Source organism: Polistes dominula, unplaced genomic scaffold (genome assembly GCF_049000335.1).
Source record: "Polistes dominula isolate Pdom_NZ unplaced genomic scaffold, Pdom_raw_medaka contig_27, whole genome shotgun sequence".
NCBI lineage: Eukaryota > Metazoa > Arthropoda > Insecta > Hymenoptera > Vespidae > Polistes > Polistes dominula.
In genome coordinates this window covers 3,961,469-3,982,540 of record NW_028300906.1, presented here as the reverse complement: position 1 = coordinate 3,982,540, position 21,072 = coordinate 3,961,469, and the positions used below count along the sequence as shown (strand labels likewise).

Here is a 21,072-nt window from a genome sequence, read left to right as displayed (position 1 = left end):
TTGTTCTTTCTCTCTCTTTCTCTCTCGCTCCAGTTTTGAATTCGGAGCACGGTCGCGTGACGCCAACAAGTGGTCCATATATCAAGCAGCTATCCTGCCTACCCGTTCTCTACCTTCTGATCCTACGTGCAGTAATTACTAATCAATATTAACCACTCTCCACTTGCGTGCAGTATCACGAGATTCTGACGAACGTGTTCTGTAACTCGAATCGATTTTTCCTATTCTTTCAACTCCCTGTTTTATTTCTATTCTCTGTTCCTTCACAGTCAACCCCCAAATTGATTTTACCTTTGATTCAATGACGCCACTGTCTCTTCGTTACTTAGCAACGAGACGATTTACCTCGACGAACGCATTCGTAGAATCTTTTGTGGTCCTGTAATCGAATACATGAAAAGGAATAAACTATTAAAGTAAGAAAAATGATAAATGACACGAAACCGTATTTACTGATTTCTAAAAAAGGTTTCAAACAAAGATCGATACTATACGCTCAGATGATTTCGAAGAGGCTCGAGGTTAAGTTACAGGGGTAGGCCTCTTTTCTCATTAGGTTGAGTGTTGCGTGTTGCGAGAAGGCTCGAGGGGCACTTGCTATCTCCCCAAGTAGTACAGACACGCCAACGCTCGGCCGACAAGAGAAAGGAAGAAAGACAGAGAGAAAGAGGAGAAGAAGAAGAAGAGAAAGAGAGAAGGATGGAGCTACAGGTTGCCACGAAAGGAGCTGTGGCAACTTAAAAAGCGCTTTACTTAAATACCAAGATGAGTTCCTCAATTAAAGATTCTCCAGCATTTCACTAAACGACCTGAAGCGCGAGAAGATCGCCTAGATCCCTCGACTTCTTCTTCTTCTTCTTTTGGTTTTATTTTCAGTCTTGGAAAGATTCAATTCACTTGGCTTTTTTGTCAGAAAAGAAAGTAATGAATTAACGATTAAAGTAACAAAATAAATCCAATCGAACTTAACGCATGCATTATACATCTTTCTAATGAACGTCAGGAATTTCTTGAAAGAATCGGTGCATCTATGAAAATCATAATGTTCTCGTATATTCGCAAGTAGTAAAAAGTAAAGGTTAGTTTTAGGTAGGAAAGAAAGCAAATGAAGCCTAGGGGGATGATAACGACAACGAGCAGGAGAAAACTGTGAACGTGGGAGATGGAATATGGTAGAAGTGTAGACGTGGGTTATGGTAGAAAAGGGAGAGAGAAATGGTTATGGCGGCCTTATTTTATAACGACACGCTCCCTCAAAGAGGACCGCGAATACAGGAACGTGAAATAGGTATGACGTACAGTAAATAGTTGGGTACACTTTTGAGAGAGAGCACGCGCGCGCGTGCATAGACACACACAAACACATACACACACATACTGTCACGTATCCATAAGGGATAGAACGGACGTGTACAAACTGCCGACAGGCTTCTCTCTTGCAAAGGCCAAAGAAAGCATTGCCTCGCAAACGACTCTCGGTGAAGGTTAGAAGAGAGGGTAGAAAAAAGTTCTTTTACCAGTTCTACTATCTTTCTCTTTCTCTTTCTCTTGCTTGCTTGCTTGCTTTCGTGTTCTCTTCTTCCCTTTTACCGACAACCATGTCCGTCTCTTTATCACCTAGGGCAGATAAATTTCCTTTTGCGGCTGCACCTTTGATACAACGATTAAGGGGAGGATAGGACAACGCGTTCGACTGAATCTACTATGCTTTTCTATCAATAGCAACTATGACGATCTGTGACTGATAAAAAGGTACTAAGTATTACTATACCAATCCTCTTTCACTTTAAATACTTTTCATCCAATTTTGTTCACTTCTCAACAAAATGTTTGAAAAAAAAACAAGAAAGAATATATCCAATTACTAATCGGAATATTTTATCTACAGTTGAAAACATTTTGCGTTCGTTTCATTAATATATTTTTTCTTCTTGAATTTTTTCTTCCCTCCCACCAATTCCAACTTTCACAGTTGACCTGTTTCTTTTGTACATTAAAACGTCGTCATTATCGTTCAATCATATTGTTTTTCTTATAGACAGATTCGTTATTAGAAAAGTTCGTTTAATCTCTCATTTCATTTGTTTTCTCATTCTTTTTTCACCTTCCTCTCGGTTAACTCGTTTGTATGCGTCCGCTGTTGAGTATCAGATATATGAATCGTCCAACGACATGATAAAATTGCTTCAGAGTTTCTGCCACCCTTTTATTGTATAGAATACTACTACTACTACTACTACTTCTACTAGTAGTCTATTTCGTATTGTAGTTCATCCAGAAAGTAATAAAGAAATCGCTACACTTTACCTTCTTATCTCATCCTCCCTCTCTAAGTTTTCTTCGATTTTTCCTAACAAAGACTATATCGGATTAAAAAGAAGAAAAACTTTCTCAAATAAAGGGGTGAGGGGAGGGGAGGGGAAGGGCGCATAAATTATTAGATTAGTTTTAGATTTGAGTATGAATTTTCACGATAGTATAATACGAGGTAGATATCGGTATGTAAACTATCGTTCAAAGACAATAGTTCTTCCAATCGATTTGTTTGAAAAGAGAGTAAAAAGGAAGAAGCGAACAATTCTAAGGCGCGAGCGGAGTAAATGCTGGGAGGAACTTTACGAGCGGCACTAAATGAGACGAGCTGCTCGCTTGCTTGCTTGCTTGCTTGCTAGAAGAGAGAGAGAGAGAGAGAGAGAGAGAGAGAGAGAGAGAGAGAGAGAGTTTACGAACAGCGGTTTAAGTCGGTTGCTTTTTCAATTTTCATTTGAACCCGCCGCATTACCCGGATTTTCGGTTCGATTCGCTTTAGTAACTCTTTCCGCTTTTATCTCTTTTATTTCTTTTTCTTACTTTCTTTCTACGTCTTATTGGTTTATAAGGAGCTACTCCCATCACCGTTTACGTGAAAATCGATAAAATTTATTTCGAGAGAAAGAAGCTTCTCTTCTATGCATGTGCACGCGTACATGTTTGTGTGTGTAATAAAAAAAAGAAAAAAGAAAAAAAAAGAAAGAATGAAAAAAAGGAAAAAAGTTTCGAATAAATTTCAGAATCTATTCCACGCGCGATCACGAAGTGTTTTAAATATGTATGTAAGCTTTTTCGAGGAGAGTGCATTTACTACCAGTTTGAAATTTGTTTTTTTTTGTTTCTTTTCTCTCTCTCTCCCTTTCTATTTTTTTCATTTTTTTGTTTCTGTTTCATGTTCTTTTTTCTTTTTTTTTTTTTTTCACAAAGTCGTTGCAAACCTTCATACATCCCTCCCTCTGAAAATTCGTTTTCGTCCTCGAAAAGCGTACCATAAAGCGAGAACAGCGAGAAATAGAGGCAAACAGAGAAAGAGAGAAAAAGATAGAGGGTAAGGGAAAGAGAGCGAGAGAGAGAAAGAGAGACGTTGACTTTTCCGGACAGCCTCATAGCGACGGGTTTCGACGAGGCCGTTGATGGCCTCTGGTTAAACTTCCTAAACCACCGTGGATTGAGTTAGCTGCAGTGAGCCTGGCAGTGGCTAGCATGCCTCGAGTTTGAACTAAATTTCGAAATTGTGAACTGTACAACTAGAAACAGTTGGCGTCGCTCTCTACCTTTTACGAAAATATCAATAGTATTTTGTATTTAACTCCATTAGATTCTTATCGATTGATGCAATATTCAGGAGTAATGAAAAAACCAATGGCTTTTGTAAAAAAAAAAAAAAAACATTGCCAAATATTTTATTTCAGATCGTTGATCGTTGTTTTAAAAAAGATCATCCAACCGTTGAAAACAACGAGAGTTTATTCATTGTCCAAGGATAAATCGATATTTTAAGAATTTACAAAGAGAAAAGAAAGATCTTTCGTAATTTCATGAGATAAGTAATTTTACAAGGCTATTCCGACGAGGAAAATGCAAGACTTGTCGTTACTTTACGATAACGTTCTAGCGTAAGTGAAATCTATTATCGTTCGATGAAGAAATTGCAAAAAAAAAAAAGAGAGAATGAGTTTCTGCGATCAGTATGTTCGAGCTTAACGCTAAGCCATTGTAAGGAAAATCGTTTGGTGCGATAGTGACGTAATATGTATGAACACTGCCCCGATGGAATATCCTTCAATTTATTGCAAATCGGTCAAATATGTAGTTCTCTTTCTTAATTTATTAGCTGAATTCAGATAAGTAAAATTAAGACACATTGATGTTAAGATATAATCTCTCTCCTGGTGACAGAGACTCGGTTCAACAGGTGTACCGCAAGTAAGATCAACATGTAGGCAGAATAACTCGAGGCAGAACGTTCTTTGAAATTCTAGGACCGAAGCAAAGCGCACACGAGGTTCTGCAAATCTCAAGGGATCGCTTTGTAAGATGGAGGCCGTGTGATGCATAAGTGGCATACCGTTAAAGTGCCTTGGTAAAGCAAAGTTAGTTCCGTATGCAAATGTTTCGTTCGTACCTATTATCCGGAGCCAGCTTAAATACACTCTGATAGAAACTATTTCTTAATGGCACCGATGATACTAGCGAGCACAGCAAATAATTGTGTACCTAGTAATTAAACAATTTCACATTTATACGTGATTAGAAATTGTTGAAAATACTTGAAATAATTTCTAGTTTCGCGAATAAAAATCAAACCCTAATCTCAACTATGAGAATCCATTTTGCGCAACGTTACGACATGACAACATAGACATAGAATATAAAGGAGAGAAGGATAGAACAATGAAGGACAAACGCGTACTCCTTTATCGATTTTTCTGTTATCTAAGAAGAAGAAGAAGTAGAAGAAGAAGGAGGAGAATAAGGGAATAAGAAATAGAGAGAAAAAGATAGATAATACATCAAGGCATTAAACCTGGGTCTAAGTTGAAAAGGTTGCTTGCTTGCTTGTTCACGCTAACGCACTAATCCCGTTACCGGTGATCCCTTCAGCTGCCGTCGTCGCCATTCGCTGCTGAAGAGAGCCGCTTTAAACATTCATAGGAGCAAGTCTCTGCTACCTTTAGAGGAACAGCAAGACATGGAAAGGAAAGTTCCGGTAACGCGTCTTACGCTAGTCTCGTGCGTGTTTCGTGGAAGGAGAAGAAATGGGAAAGGTAAGAGGATTGCAAGCAGATGCGAGTGTTAACGAAGACCCATTCGGGCGATCATTATAGTAGAAACTGCGTAATCGTCTAAGACCATTCTCACTTAATAATCACGCGCGTTATATTCCAAAGACAGTGTATTCGGTTAATGGCTTCCATTTTATCCCTTCTATTTCTTCTTCTTCTTCTTCTTAATCTTCTCTTTTCTCTCATAGTCCGCACGCGTTTCTAACCCCTCCTTCCTCATTGAATTCCGTCTATCCGCCTGCAAAGGTTTTAGTCGAAACAGCCGCGTTACGGCGTATAATCATTACGGTTTTCAACGAAAGTTACAGTCGCTTATAACTTCCTTCGCGGCTTCATGCTCCCGCAGCGTCATAGAACCGACCCGACAAAGATGAGGGTGGTGCTGGTGGAAGGAAAGTGGAGTTGGAGGACGCAGCTATCAAGACGATAATGGAAACTCGAACTTCACGCAACCGAATTGGACTGTGATCGTAGTTAGCTACGTTGTTCAATACACAGCCTATCCTCAAAAGAGATGCTAGTTATATCGCGCAATCGTTTGTACTTCTAGAGTAGTTCCTTTATATTGTTATAGTTATTGTTAGATGTATCTGTAAAATAAAAGGTTTATTTCTTTAATTACATTATTATCAAAGTATATGCGCAAACTTTATGCACGAATGTAAAACATATTTGCATATCTATCCTAATTTATAAGGAACAACATTTTAATGACTCGAGAATCTCGAAGACAACGCCCGTGATTATAAATTTGTTAGTCATATGTAGCATGCATGGAAGCTTTCGAGATTGGCCCTTCGTAAATTTTGCGGATGAAATCAAGAGAGAACGTGTAGTTTCGTTCTGCAACGTATCTACGTTTGTGTATCGGAAAACAAATTTGTCCAGGAAGGGTAATGGATGAAGTGGTCGGTCAGTCACGGAATGTATTCTGGAAACGTGTGTGAAATTCTTGCAGGTAGGTGTAATTAATGAACTTGGGTCACTGCGAACGTTACAACTCTGAGACTATTCCTTTCCCTTCTTTTCCCTTCTCTTCTCTTCTTCCCTACCCATCTTTGCCTTAGTATCTACGATAACTGAATGAAGTTACCTATGAAGAAAAAGAAAACACGATACAGAGAAAACAAATATTACCACAAAATATTGATCCGCAGTTCGTGAAATATTTCAGTGGTCAAAAGTCTCAACGTGGACAACTTTCTCAACGTTTATAGCAACTCGTATTTGTTCAACATACTCTCTCACTGAAATATAAAGGCAACAATTTAACGAGTGATATATTATATTATTCGAGAGAAGTAAGCTAATATTGTTAAACAATATAGAAATATACGAGAAAGAGAAAGGGAGAGATTGTAGAAATAGTTCTCTAACGCGATAATAACTGTGTAAAATTTTTGAACTTTCGATCAAATAATTTCATTATTTCAGTAAAACAAAGTTAATCCGATGATACTTGAAGTACGCTACTATAGCCGGTACATCCTCTTCCACGATGAAAATGCAAGCACGTTGTAACAGAAGTTCCGAGTCTCTCGCTTATTAACACATTTCAGACTAATACATGTTATTGTCGAAATAGCAATATTCTAATCGTAATAGCGTGGGAGCTCTATTATCATACAATGTTAGTGTCCTACCATGCTAATTGTTATCATAATAATCCAACGATCTCACAAATAGTCCCTGATGTTGATGTTGATTCATACTAATTCCTAGATTTTGCAAATTTTCATGAAATATATTTATAAAGTATTAAAGCATATAAATGAAACGTCAATCATCAAAAAGGGTCGTATTAAATTGTATATTGGAAATTTCACAGATTCCACTGAATATACGCGTCTGATAGGATGTTGAAGAGAGGGAAGGAGAGAGAGAGAGAGAGAGAGAGAGAGAGGGAGAGAGACAACGTTGCTGCTGCTGCTTTCGATGGCTCCTCGAAATATTGGAAACTTCGATGCGAAGCACCTCGACGAGTAATGAAGAGGCTGCGCGTCCCAGATAAACACGAAGTCGAACTAGCAGAGTACACGAGGGAAATAGTTTATTGTTTAGGAGTCGGTGAGAGGGAGGGAGAGCGCTCTCGCACGCTCGGATGTTTGTTGCCACGGTTTGGCTTTGGCGATGGGCTAGAGATCGCTTGGTATTATAGGGTTGGAGGGAAGCTTCGAGGGAAGGTTTACTGTGTTTCACGAATGTAAAGAGAGAACATGGGAGATGGAGTTAGCGGCTGGAAGCCCACTCGAAAACGAGTGTTAAGTACATGTTGCGCGTCGAATGCGTAGCCCTACCGATGCTATTGCTCGAGATGTTAAACTGAGAGAAAGCCGGAATCTCCTTCTCCTAACTCCTCCTATTTCCTATCTTCTTTTAATCGGTAAATATGTTTAGCTCGTTTTTACAATATTCTATTCGTCGACGCTTGAAATAAATTTTGAACGTTTTCTAAAAAATCCAAAATTTTATATAGCACGTATTTTAATAAAAAACAAGCAGATATTCTCTGTATTCGAATTGTACAAAGAGAGAAATATTCTTGCGAATTTTCATAGAATTATTATACATTGCATAGTGCTATTGTTATTATCGAAATCAGTGCAGCTAGAGTGTAGCTGGGTTAGGTTCCACCCCCTGTAATATCGAAGCCCTATTAGACGCGAGTCAGCCCCTCAATTGGGTTTCGAAAGACGTCACTATAGCTTGGAAGCACGATTATAGATGCTATTACAGGCACTGCTAGTTACTACGATAGTTGGAAGAGATTTGAGGTTGGAAAGAGAACGTAACAGATGGGGAATGTGTAGCAAGACGAAACGTAGTTCCTGGGTACCTTTAACGTTGCTGTTCGATGTTACCTCGTATAAGAGGGTATTTAAGTAAGATAGAGATGACAGAAATGAGATCGTGGGACTTTCTCTTTCTTCATCTTTCGCACGCACACATATACACAAGCATATCTACTTTCACACTTCTGTAACGTAGCATCGCAGCATAGCTGGTAACATCTGCGAGTAACTTCTCGAACGACGAAGTATCTTTCCGTATGGGAAGTTTCGCGGAGTAAGAGCACACTCCACGTAAATTAGCTCGCTTACTTTGTACTCGATTAGATATCCTTTTGCTTTGATTCCAATCTTCTCGTCTTGTTTTGATCATCATCGTATATCAACGAGATGATATTAAAAAGAAAAGAAACAGTTAGATCGATCAATCTCAGTAAAAAAAAGAAAAAAAAGGAGAACTTCGTTTAAGTTAAAATTTTCATCGACGCTATAAAAGACGTTTCCTTATTTCCTAAAAGCTTTCCGAGATTATCGTGTTATAAAGTTGTGATTATGGTCGTTACTCACGTAATATGGCAAGATGGTGTGTATACGTTTTCTAATCTTGGATATGGGTTTTGGGTTGATATAAGCTTTTTGCCTGCCGGCACCCTCATCTTTCGACGCACAATACACGTCGTTGTTGTCGTTGTCGTCTTCGTCGTCCTGCTTCTAGTCGTTCCTGGCACACTACGAGTGTCGAGTGTTGGCATTCGACTGTCGGCAGGTAGGCGCGCGCATTCGATAAAGGCTCGCAGACGTGTTTACCAGTTTGACTCTCAGCGACATCACCCATCAGCTATCGCTGATTCCATTCAAATCTCAACCGGATAAGAATAAGGGTTAGTGATTGGACAAAAGAAAAATGAGAGAGAGAAGTAAAGGTGTAATTTGTAGCAACGGTTTAGCTTATGCGGTTTCTTCACCTAGCAACTGTTCTACGCAAACCAGCAATGTCCAACTTATATCTAGATCGAGCTTTTCAAGAACTAATGTTTTTCTCCAATCGACCATACTCTTCAAACTTTTCCCCATCTACCTAATCCTCCTCCTTACATCTCTCGCCTAACCTCTACCCATATCCATCTTCGATTTTATACGTGAGTGTATATTTGCAAATTTTCACGGAGAGAGAGAGAGAGACCTATCATATAATTGAAATGATTGAGTGAAAAAAAGAACTTGATACATCCTGATCATATTCCTGCATTTAAAAATACATCTAGTGAGGTTTCCCTCCATCTTTCAATTCTTTCAATGAAAATTCATGCGTGCTTTAGAGTCCAAGTTTAAAATCATATATTTCTATAGAAAAGAATCTTTCAACTGTGAGAAAGGAAAGAGAGATAAAAATCATTCTTAAAGTCGTCCCATACTTTTTCTTCTTCCATTTCTTCTTCTTGACCACTTCATCCAAAGAAAAAGCAGAGTCCTTTCAGCAAGTACTTTCAAAGCCGGTAAGAGAGAGAAAGAGAGAGAGAGAGAGAGAGAGAGAGACTGGTTGAATATCACTCCGGCATTAAATCCAGCAGGATCGCGAGATGAAAACGAAATAACTCTTTCGACTTAATCTCCTGTATCGTTCGTACGTTAAAACGAAAATTCTTCGATGAGAAAGAGAAAGAAAGAAAGAGATTTACCTGTGTGACCTCAGAGCTCATGACACGAATAATCTTTCTTAAAAGAGATATCATAGTAATGATAAGAAAAAGAACTAGACAAAGATTTTTCTCTCGCTCGGCTTAATCATTCCAAAGCAGGCAACTAAAAATGTCTAATTAAAACTTTCCAATTATTCAATAAGGAGAAATCCAAGATAAAGTCTTTCAATTTACTTTCCCGAATCTCTCTCCCTCTCTCTCTCTCCTTTATTCTCTTCTCTCTATTAGCGTTAATTACATTAACTTGTAGGTACGGTGATGCGTCGAAGACGCGTTAACTCTAAAACATTACTTCGCGATTGAACTTAAGTCCTTCTATCCGATAGATCGCGAAAAGTAATTAAGCCGGTACAGGGTGTATACGCGTAAGTATACACATATATTTGTGTGCGTATGTATAAGTACATATATATATATATAATGATGAAATAGTAGTAGTCCTTGACTTAAGATATGTGCGTGAGCGCTAAATTCAACGTAGTTGTCGTGTCGCGAAGTAGTAGCTTTGAAAGGTTCCACTAAAATCAAAGGATCGACTCTAACGGGGGTGGAAGTTCTCTCGTTGAACGAGAGGAAACATGATACTTCAGAAATTCAGAAGATCGTATCTTTGGAAGAGAAAGAGGGCACACCAACTATAGTTGCTGATACCAACCAAGAAGAAGAGGAGGATGAGCGAACTAATCAAGAATTTCTCGCTTCGAGATTCAGTCTTTTTCTTCTTTTTCTTCTTTGGAAGAATCGAAATAGAAAGAAAGAGAGAGAGAGAGAGAGTAAGGGGAGAAGAGAGAAAGAAGTGAATGACATAAGCGTCGGGTGCGTGGATCCTGAAAGAAGAGGATAAAAGGAAGACGAATAGATGATACTCATCTCTTTCTCTCTATATCTTTCTCACGCCCTATGAAAGATCCCGAGTAAAGTTACTTTAACGAATGAAACCCTGTGGATAATACATCGTAAGCCGTTCCAAATCGAAGAAGAGTTAGTTAGCTTCTTAAAAAGAATGGTTAGATATCGGGGATATTAACGATAAGAAATATATAAGATGCTATCGAATAACCCTGAAGGAAATGAAACGAGGTAGAGAAGACGATCGATTATAGACCAATTGAAACGTGACGATTAACGTTTCCGGCTTAACGTGACATAACGAGGAAAGGAGAACAGGAAGGAGAAGGAAAAATTGGAGAGAAAGGAAAGTACGAGACAAAGGCGTCCTTTCTTATCTAACAACTAACGAGTAGTAGTAGTAGTAGTAGTAGTAGTAGTAGTAGTAGTAGTGGTAGTAATAATAGTAATAGTAGTAGTAGTCGTAGCAGCAGGAGTAGTACTAGTCTCGTCCTTTCGTTCTTCCACCTCGCAAAACGAAGATCCGAGGGGAGAGGTAGTTACTAGCTGACGACAAGGTTCTCGCTAATTAACTCGAATCTCCTTCGTGAACTTATAACGACCGAAAGAGAGAGAGAGAGAGAGAGATAGAATATCAATATACCGTATTCAAGGTATACCTACTGAGTATAGCGATGGACGCGGTTGTGCATGAGAGAGAGACGAAATCGTTTCGCGACCGTTCCACCGTTGTTAAGACGATCCGATATTTATTGTCACGGACTAATTAAAGACTCCAGGGAAACGTACCAGTAGTACATTCAACAATAATAAAGAGAATTGCGTATCTGTCCTCGTCTTCTAGTTAATGCAACATCATTGATATTTTTTAAGTAGATATATAATGATGAAAGACGAGACCTGAATAAGAATATCCCATTGATATCATTTATTGTCATTTTCATTATTTCGATGTAAGTATCTATGTATTTGTTATAGAATTGTACGAGGCTCGAAAGACAGTTTATTGTTAACAAATTTAAAAAATGATAATAATAGTTAATTAACGAATTACTGCTTTTATATTCATCCTACTTCTTCTATAGAAATCTGAATAAAGCATACAAACGCTGTGTTCTATATACTTATCTTCGAGAAAAGCATTAGAGGAATAGAAAAACGCTACTTTACGTCGTCAAAGTTCCTTCCTTCTTTCCTTCCTTCCAAGCTTTTTTAGCTGATTCACTATAGGATAAATCAGAGTGTCTCGTTACACAGAGCAAAACGTCAGCGTTCCGTTTCATGGCCGATCATTGAACGTCGTTCTAAGGAGGGTCGTCTTCCGCTCGTTAGTGTCAAATCGTACATAAGAGTGTATATACTATATATATTTATATATATATATCGAATATCGATTGAGAAATCACAGGCCCTTCTAGGGCACTTTTGTTCATTGTCCAAGAAAACTCTCTCTCTCTCTCTCTCTCTAATGTTCTCTTTTATTGCATCCTTTACTTTAATAGATGGTATCGCCACACGGTACATTGTCGATAGTAACTTCAATGCACCCCCAATGCAAAATTGCTTTCCAGCCTTGCTTTTAATCTCTTGTTCTGCTTGCAATACAATGACAAAAAAGAAAGAAATACATTTTTTAACACTATATCAATCGTTAGCCGATTTATCGGATTTACAATTTTTAATCCTCATCGGTTTTCTTTTTTTTGGTAATACATATTTACTTTACAATACATGTACACGTATAAAATATTTCATTTACAAACACGTCAGAGTTTGACTAGATTCTTTCATCGATATTTAGTCGCGGAGAGATAAAATTTCCGACGATACAGGAAGATCCAGCTAGTAAAAAATCAAAGTGACGACAATTTTGAAAAACAAAAATTAAATGGAAACACGGATCGTGGCGTCGAACGATAACAGCCGTTTGACGAATAGTAGCTAACACTAAGCGACCAACTCGCATTTTTCACGTGACGCATGAAAAAGTTTAAACTAGAGACAAAAAGTGCGCGATGCGGTTGGGGATGATCGCGAAAAAGTCAAATTGCTCTTTCTCTCTCTCTCTCTCTCTCTCTCTCTCTCTCTCTGGAACATGGTTTTAAATCATTTCTATTTCCTACAAAAAAATGCCTACAAATGCCTACAGTAAATAAAAAAGAACACTTGTACCAAAAAAGGGTGAAACAGTTGGGAACAAACAGTTGGTCCGAGTGATAGAAATATTTATAAAGTGTATATAAACAGGTAGAAGATCAAGAAGGAAGAGATAGAGAGAGAGAGAGAGAAAGAGAGAGAGAGAAAGAGAGAGAGAGAGAGAAAGAGAGAGAGTTAGGAAGTGTATAGTTCCGGAATGGATAGGAGAAGGTTCGTAGATGAGAGAGAGAGAGAGAGAGTGGAAAAGGATAGAGGGTGGTTCTGCGGACGAGGACGAATGAACGAAGCCTGATGCTGGTAGCTGAAGCCCAATGCGTCAGTCGAGTAATTCTACTCGCTCGAGTACCTACCACCCTCATATATGGATAGGTATATGTATAAGTACACACACAAATATATATATGTATACCCATATATAGATATGTACGCGATGTACGAAACGGCCGGTGAAAGTGGATGCTGCTGCTGCTGTTGCTGCTACCACTGCTTTGATAGCCGCGGGGGAAGTAGATTGGTAGGACTGATGCGCCAGATCGAGTTCATTGGCTCTACTCTAGATCAGGAGGGTTTACGCTTCGGCATAAAAAAGGGAGCGGAACGCTTTGGGATTGCTTGAACGCGCGCACCGGATTGTTGTTTGTGGGAGAGACGCTCTTGCTGCTTCGTTTCTCTCTCTTTTTCTCTCTATTTCTATGCGTGTTTGCCTCAGGCTACGATTTCAGGGTAATCATCGACCTATTGATTTGAGAATGGCAAATCGTGCACAGTTTTATATTTCTCTCTCTCCTCATCTAAACACTCTAACCTCTTCGCGAATCCTTAATTTTTGTTGAAATAGGATGATCAGGTATTCGTTAGGGTTTGCTGGAACCATTTTTTGTTAAGTATATATATGTATATATTATTTAATTAGCAAAGAAGGTACTTAATGAAGAATACAACGAGGCATTGTAAAGATGCTCGATAAAAGTGCGAAGTTGTGCAATTAGATAAATTTAATTCTTGTGTTTCTGTCAAGCAACGAGCATAGCGCGGCTGCTAGTTCAACCCTATTCCCAAGTGCTTTTATTTTTCCTTTCAGTGCGTGACCTTTTATCTCACTTTGACCGCGTAGTAGAACGGTGCACTTTCTCTCCTCTCTTTTTTTCTCTTTTACTTTTCACGTTTATGCAAACGAGGACGAGAACCGGTACCAGTACCAGCACAAGTACCAGCACCAGTACGCAGATGTGAGGCAATTTTTGTACGAAATGTCCGAGAATGTCGCGTGCGAGAAAGCGAAAGAGACATAATTATAGGAGCTTTTTCGCAACAAGCGAGAAGCAAGGGAGTAAAGAAGAGCGTTTAAAGGAGAGAGAGAGAGAGAGAGAGAGAGAGAGAGAGAGATAGAGAGATAGAGATAGAAATAAAGAAAAAGAGAGTAGCTAGTGGCACCGATTGTGTGTATCGCACGGCTCGCCGCCCACAGCGATATCATCGCTGAATAAACATGACATTATTAAGCGGACCGCTGCCCGGCAAACACTCACGAATTAACATACAAATTGAGCGGCGAGAGCGTTCAGTTCGAGACGGCGAAAGGAGAATCGTCGTCCCTCGGCTATCGCGCGCGCGGGAAACATTCTCCCCATCTCGTTGCACTATGCTACCACCACTGTCGTCTATGTATGTATCCCTCGTCTCGTTTCCTCTGTGTATATGTGAAACTGACTGCAACAACATCTCGATTTAGACATCTCATGTTTGCCGCCAGAGACCAACATTCTTACTGAGGTGTTCAAAGAACCTCGAGTATAGTATGTATATACTTATTTTTCGATTACTTGCGTTATTTGTTCATTCGCACACACATCCCCCCTGCTACATCCACCCACTTATCGACTTCTTCCCTACATTTACCGAATCGTACAAATAAAAGTATTTTCTTCGGTATATATTAATGCTATTTTCTCTTTTTTTTTCTGATTTACATCGATTGACTCTGATCGATTCTTGTTCGTATTGTTGGAAGAATTTTCTTTTATTTTTTTTTTAGTTTCAAATTGAAAGACAAGTCTCTCTCTTTTTCTGAATTTATTTATTTTTTTTATTTCTTTTTCATCAAAGTCTGTCTAGCATGCGTGAGGAAAATTATTTTGACATTAAATCGAATTACTCGTATCGCGTATAACACGAAATGGAATATTCACATGGCGATACCTTCGCCTCGTTCGTATCCACAGGCTTGCATGGACCGTCGGGATTGGCCGTTCTGGGAGCTCAACATGATCTCGCTCCCGTGAAATGACGTTCGAACCTGGAATATCACGGTACGCTTATTTAATTTGCTCCTTGACGATAGGACTGGCTCGTTTCACGCATAGGGATTTCAAAAATAATCTTTTCGAATCCTACTATTTCAAATTTTCTCACACTTCCCTGCTTTTATTAACAATTTCCGATATGCACTGTGAGGGTCTCTTCAAAAAATTCCGCACATTTTTGTTATAATATATGTATATATAGATAGATTTAATAAAACTCCTAATAAAGAGAAATTAAGGTTATATCTTTTGATGTCAGCATTTTGTTCATTCTAATTTTATTATTCAATCACTCCTGCACAGTGTTTATGTTATTTATACATTACAGTGCAATTTTTATTTATACATTTTTTTTTTCATTGATTTTTCAATTGGGTAAGAAAAACTTATATAACAGAAGACTTTTCTTCAGATCTTTTCTCGAAGCTGCCAACGGTCCCTCGCAAGCTTCATCGCGGTGGTGGCAGCGCCGCCCCTTCATCGCGCTGCATACAAATGATGAATTACGAATATCGATCCAATGTGATGGAACGAAATAGAGAGTGAGAGAGAGAGAGAGAGAAAGAGAGAGAGAGAAATAGGGGCAACGTGGTCCGTTAGATCCATGAGAGATAATGCAACGGTGTAGGACGAGAAAGAAAAGTAAGGGAGGATGGGTTAAAAAAAAAAAGTAGGATAAAAAAATGGAAGAGAAAGAGAAAGAGAAAGAGAGATACTTCTATGCCGAAAGGGAACAAGAGAATATTCGCATCACGCCGTGTGCAAAAAGCGAATTTACGAATGAGATGTTCCTTCCCAACGTGGTTCGCTCCGGTGAGCTCACTCGGTCCCAGCCTTGATTTCAACCAAGTTTAATTGAGTGTTGCACTCTTCCGTTGGGAGAACAATCGAGAGGCTCGATCTTTTCTTCTCTTCTCTTCTCTTCTATTCTATTCTCTTCTCTTCTCTTCTCTTCCAACTTTTCGTACAACTTCACAATCCCGGGTGGTACAACCTTTTCCTACGTTTTCCTGCGTCTCTGACGTACAAGAGAGAAAAGTCATTCTGAAGTCGGTGCTCTACTGGATATCTTCTTTCTTTCTATTTTTCTCTTTCTCTTTCTCTTATCATTTTAACGATTGCTATGCGGGGAACTGTATTCCCTTAGTTTTTTTCCGACCAAAAAATAAACAGAAACTTCAAACGTTTTTAAGTATATGTTATTTATATACTTCAATAAACATTTACAGTAACTGTACATTAACTGTAGATTTTTTATTTCGATTTAGGATTGATCATCGGCACGTGCAATGGAAACGCGCGTGTTTTAATACTTTCGACAAAATAGAAGAATTAATGATAAAGTGGATCACTGATGTCTTGCGGAATTCGAACAGGGACTCATTTTCATTTCCTTCCAATACACGTATTCAATTTAGTCTACTCAAATTGTCCTATTGTAAATCCCTCAGCTATTCTGATTACCCAAATTATGAAACGCCAATTGGATAGGGAATTGAAAAATACGAAAGAAACAAAATTCTATGTTGAGGCATATAACGTGTGTGTTACGTATCCCCGAACATTGATTATGCGTCTTGTTTGGTATTGTATAGAAGACAAATGTCGGAACATTTTTCCCATGAGCTTGATCTTGTATTTTTTGTATAATGAAAGATTTGAAAATTGGAAAGGGAAGAGAGATGATGAGGGCAAGAGGGATAGAGGATAGAGAAAGAGAGTAACGTGATGCGCGACTACAGAGATGGAGTGGAAGTAGCCACCATCAACGCGATAATGCGTGGCGGTGAATCCGGGAATCAGCGGACCATGGAAAATGTATGAAGTTTCCGGCGTCGAGCCACGGCTGGCTGGTTTCGCCGGCTCGGAGGCAGGAATTTTAACACTTCGTTCCGTGACAGCTGGGATATTACATAAGGGATTATGTCGATTTCTCTCAAATCGTTATGGTACTGAGTATTCATGACTCTTTCGCACGGCTGATTCTCATCCTGGGATATTTATTCCTTCGTCCCGTTCCATTACATTAGTTTTAACAATGTTTCGTCGTCTATGAATTTTACTCGATTTTGCAATAACACTTGCCAAAAGAGGATTAAATTATTCAAGCGCTATTTGTTTCCCTAGACAGCTTACAACTACTTTACTCTTATTAATAAATAAATTATTAATACTATATATGTATATTTCAAATGAGCCATAGATCGTTTCAAAATCACTTGTTTTATCAATTTATGTTATTATTTTAAAGTTTGTATACCAAAGACAAGAACTTTTGATTAAAAAATTGGAAGTGTTCTCGTATCGAAAGCTTACTCTCTTGCTTATCAAAGAAAATCTTGTGTAATTGTTATCGTGATTTTGCGTAGTTTCTTTGATACACGTTTTCAAAATGGAATAATAAAAAAGGATACGAGTGAAGACAAGTTTCGGAATCTTTAGGATGAAAATGAAATTCGCTTGGATCGTTATCGTCTTATTATCTAGTCCGATATCTTTCTCTTTATGTCGTTAGCATATCAGAGGCGCTAAGCACGTCGTATAAGAGACACAATCAGAATTCGTAATGGTGGCATGGGCTTCCGTTATACTCGAACGGGAGAGATTTCTAGCAATGTAGAAAGACAAAGATGTATATATATATGAAGAAAATGAGAGAATATTGAGAATCCATCGAAATGATTAACGATAATGAAGCAAGGGGATGGTGGGGGGGGGGGGAAAGAAGAAGACAAAAAGAAAGTATAACAAGGAAATCGTAGAAAAATGGCAGAGACTTCGGGGCCGATACTATCTTTCCTACTTTTGTACAGTAATCTGAGCATTCATTGGACAAAATCGATTTTCCATAAATGGGTACATCTATTTAAGTGGAGCTTTCTACTCCGTTGGTGCCTGGCCAAAGACGATACGACATTTCTAAGAGAAAGAGAAAGAGAGACAGAAGAAGAAGAAAAGGATGAGTTGAAGACGCCGTTAGCTTCCATCAGGATTTGAAAGGATTCGAATTCCAGGAGGATAGAACCTGGAAATTCTCTGACGTCATACGGCAGTCCAAAGTCGAAGCTCACCATCAACGGAGGACGGCTTCTTGGAATGCAAAGTGCGCCTATGGGCCTTGAAAAGCGGGATTCCTGTGTAGGGTGCGGAAGGTGACGGGCAGGAATAGTCGTCGACTCGTTAAGGACGACGTTAGAGAACGCTACGCGGCATGCAAATCAGCCTAGTGGAAAGGCTGACGCATTGCTGCAAATCGAACCTTTATTCTCGCTACTTGACGACAAAAATCTCCCTATTTCGATCGATTTATTTTTTTCGGCTTGAATATTAAATAATTTTTAAAATATGAAACGTAGGAAGAATCTTCTTCGTTCTGTAATTCTTTCTCTTTTTTATTTCTGTTTATCTCTTTATTTTATCACAGAGTTTCTCGTCAAGTTAACTTTGAATGGTGGACTCGTTAAACCAAGATCGGTGCGTGGTAGAAAGAAATAATATAATATGGAAGAAAAATTCAAGACTATATTTCAGGTTTATTTTACGTCTTACAGTTCACAAACTCAACCGGATTTGAAACTTTTAAATCATAGGAAACATTTTCATTACCGGTATTGCATATAACCTATGCTGTTTTATCGTCGCGAGAAGAGAAAGCAATACGCTCGGAGGAACAATCTTAAAAAAGAAAAGTACCTACCGAGGTAAGAAACTTAGAAAAGAACGGTTTAAAAGATCCTTTGCTTTTCCCCCCCAAAAAAGGAAAAAAAAACAAATACAGGAACACCAACGTAAAATAAGTTTCCGAGTAATAGCATTTTGTTGAATGAGTATTCAAAGTTTCCGGTTAGATTTTCCCTCGCAACGAGCTCAAACGTCACATACAGGAATTTTCTTTCTATTTCTTAATAATCCTCGGTTCAATGTAAAAAGAAACGTGAGATTGTGAAAGAGTTTGAAAAAGAGAAAGAGAGTGAATATGGTCGGATTCCGGCAAATAAACTCGAAAAGAAAATCGGGAAAAGTCGCGACGGTGGGAAAAAGGGAAAAAGGGGGAAACGAAGGGTGGGTAGAGGAAAGTCAGTGTTACTCCAAGCGCTATCGTAATTTTATTTCTCTCTACCGCAGGACTTGTGCACCAGAAAACAGTGGTAGTAGTAGGGTTTGCGTCTCCTCCTTGCGAAAGTACCGTCGAATCGATCTTTCAGATAGAGAGAGGAGAAAAGGCTACGATTTGGTGACGACACCGGCTATGAGAAACCAAGAAGTCGAGTGATTAATGATCCCGATGTCGGGGTAAGTCGTCTGCCGATGCCGTCTGCTGAAGGCTCCTCTAAGGAGGATACCTTTTCGTTGATTCCCCAATTCCGTCACCGGCTCTACGACTTTCCAATGAGATGAGACGAACCGAGACGAGCGGAAACTCTCTGCAGAAGGGAAGAAAAGGGCGGGTGCTTTCGTTTCCCGCCGACGATGCGGACGAACGAGACGATCGAACGAGACGATCGTAAGAATGAGCTCGCGTACAAATTGTCTTGTGGGGACAGGACTAGAAATCAATCTACTTCTTGCCCTACGTCTATCCTTTTTCCTTTCACCCCATCCCCAGTTTCCTTTCCACTCCTTTTCTTTTCTCTACTTTCTACTCTCTCTTCTCACTGTCTCTACCTCTCTTCTTCTTCTTCTTCTTCTTCTTCTTCTTCTTCTACTACTACTTCTTCCTCTTCCTCTTTCTCTACTTTTCTTCTCTTTACTTTCAACTTTACCGAACACGTCATCGGACGAGGTTACTGTATGTTCCAACGAAAAAGCCCGCCGTATTTGGATTTCTCCGTGATGAATAGTCCTGATAGCTCGAACCGTACTATTTCCTCGTCTGCAAGTTGAACGAGCTCTATAGAGGTCCGTTTTACGAACTTCCTCTTTTCTTAGTGACGCTGAAATGTTTATTCCGAAGTCCCCTTGTTTTTCTCTCCTAACGGTTACTATTATTGTCTAGTCTCGCCAGTCTCTTACGTACTTCAAAATTCTATCCTTACGATGAAACTACGTTATCATTTTATAATTTCGAATTGTGGTAAAATAAAATCGATGAAAAATATTACACAGTGATAGATAGAACGATAGCAAAACTAACGAATATAAAGCTAGTTGTACAATCGATAATATTCGCGTTTGTTTCTTTCGTTTTAAAAAATAAAGGAAGCAAAAAAGAATCAATGAACATATCGATTAACGTTATAGAAACTGTCTTCAACGTTTTGCACTTATTCAAAAATCGAGTAGGAATATCTTATCGGTGATGTTTCACGAGGAGGATAAAGGCACGTATGCGGGTATATTGTGAATGAAGTGGAGTGTGAGAGGGCAGACGAGGTACTTGGTTACTATTATGATGCAGCAACCGTTGCTAGCATCGAAAGGGTCTGCTACCGCTTTCAACCTATCCACGCTTTTCCTTCTACCACCTAGAACCTAGATTCTGGATAGAATTTAGCGAGCCCATTATAGAGATTGTGGTCGCGACCTCGCAACTTGCCGCCTACCTCTACTACCTTTAACTTATACATCCTTTCCTGCAAAAGTCCTCATACTTCTTCTATCATCTTCTCCCTTATTCTCTTCCTCTCTTTCTCATTTTATCTTTTTTTTTCTCTTTTCGTACTCTTGGCACCCTTCATCACTTTTCGAGCAAAGCATATTTTACGGTCAGACCCAACTGGATGGTAGGTATAATATCGTAATAAAAACGCACAGACAGAAGGAAGGAAGGAAGGAAGGAAATCGTCGGAATTAACGCCGGTAAAACTTGAAAAGGAATTGCTAGGCGTAAATTACGATGTAAATGTAGACTCTTCTCTCTCTCTCTCTCTCTCTCTCTCTCTCTCTAACTTTCTCTCTCTTTCACTCTTGTCGCATGAGCTTATCCAGAACGATTTATTTTTCGAAAGAATAATTTTCAATGGTTTTAACACGAGACTTATGAAATAAGAAAATAATACTACGTTAGAGTTTTATTGACAATTGTTGGAAAGAAAAGTTTTAAGGAATAATTTTCCTTTTAGCTTTTAATCGATTTTCTGTGTGCCATCGCACAACTAGTTGTGCGATATACACGTCTTTATGGGGTAGATTTTCTTTCTAACATCAGTTCAGAAACGATGTTGCTCAGATTTCGGAT

The 21,072-nt window shown here is 38.9% G+C and overlaps 1 protein-coding gene and 1 long non-coding RNA gene across 2 annotated transcripts in view; one reads left to right on the top strand and one right to left on the bottom strand.

Moving 5' to 3' along the window:
* The window catches only part of LOC107067582 (bruno 3), a 232,715-nt gene that overhangs the window by 124,302 nt on the left and 87,341 nt on the right, over positions 1-21,072 (bottom strand). The window lies entirely within an intron of this gene.
* Positions 8,455-21,072, top strand: part of LOC149033413 (uncharacterized) — a 44,188-nt gene continuing 31,570 nt past the window's right edge. The window contains exon 1 of the long non-coding RNA XR_016178941.1: positions 8,455-21,072. This exon is cut by the window's right edge and continues 16,469 nt beyond it. This is a non-coding gene — a long non-coding RNA (uncharacterized LOC149033413).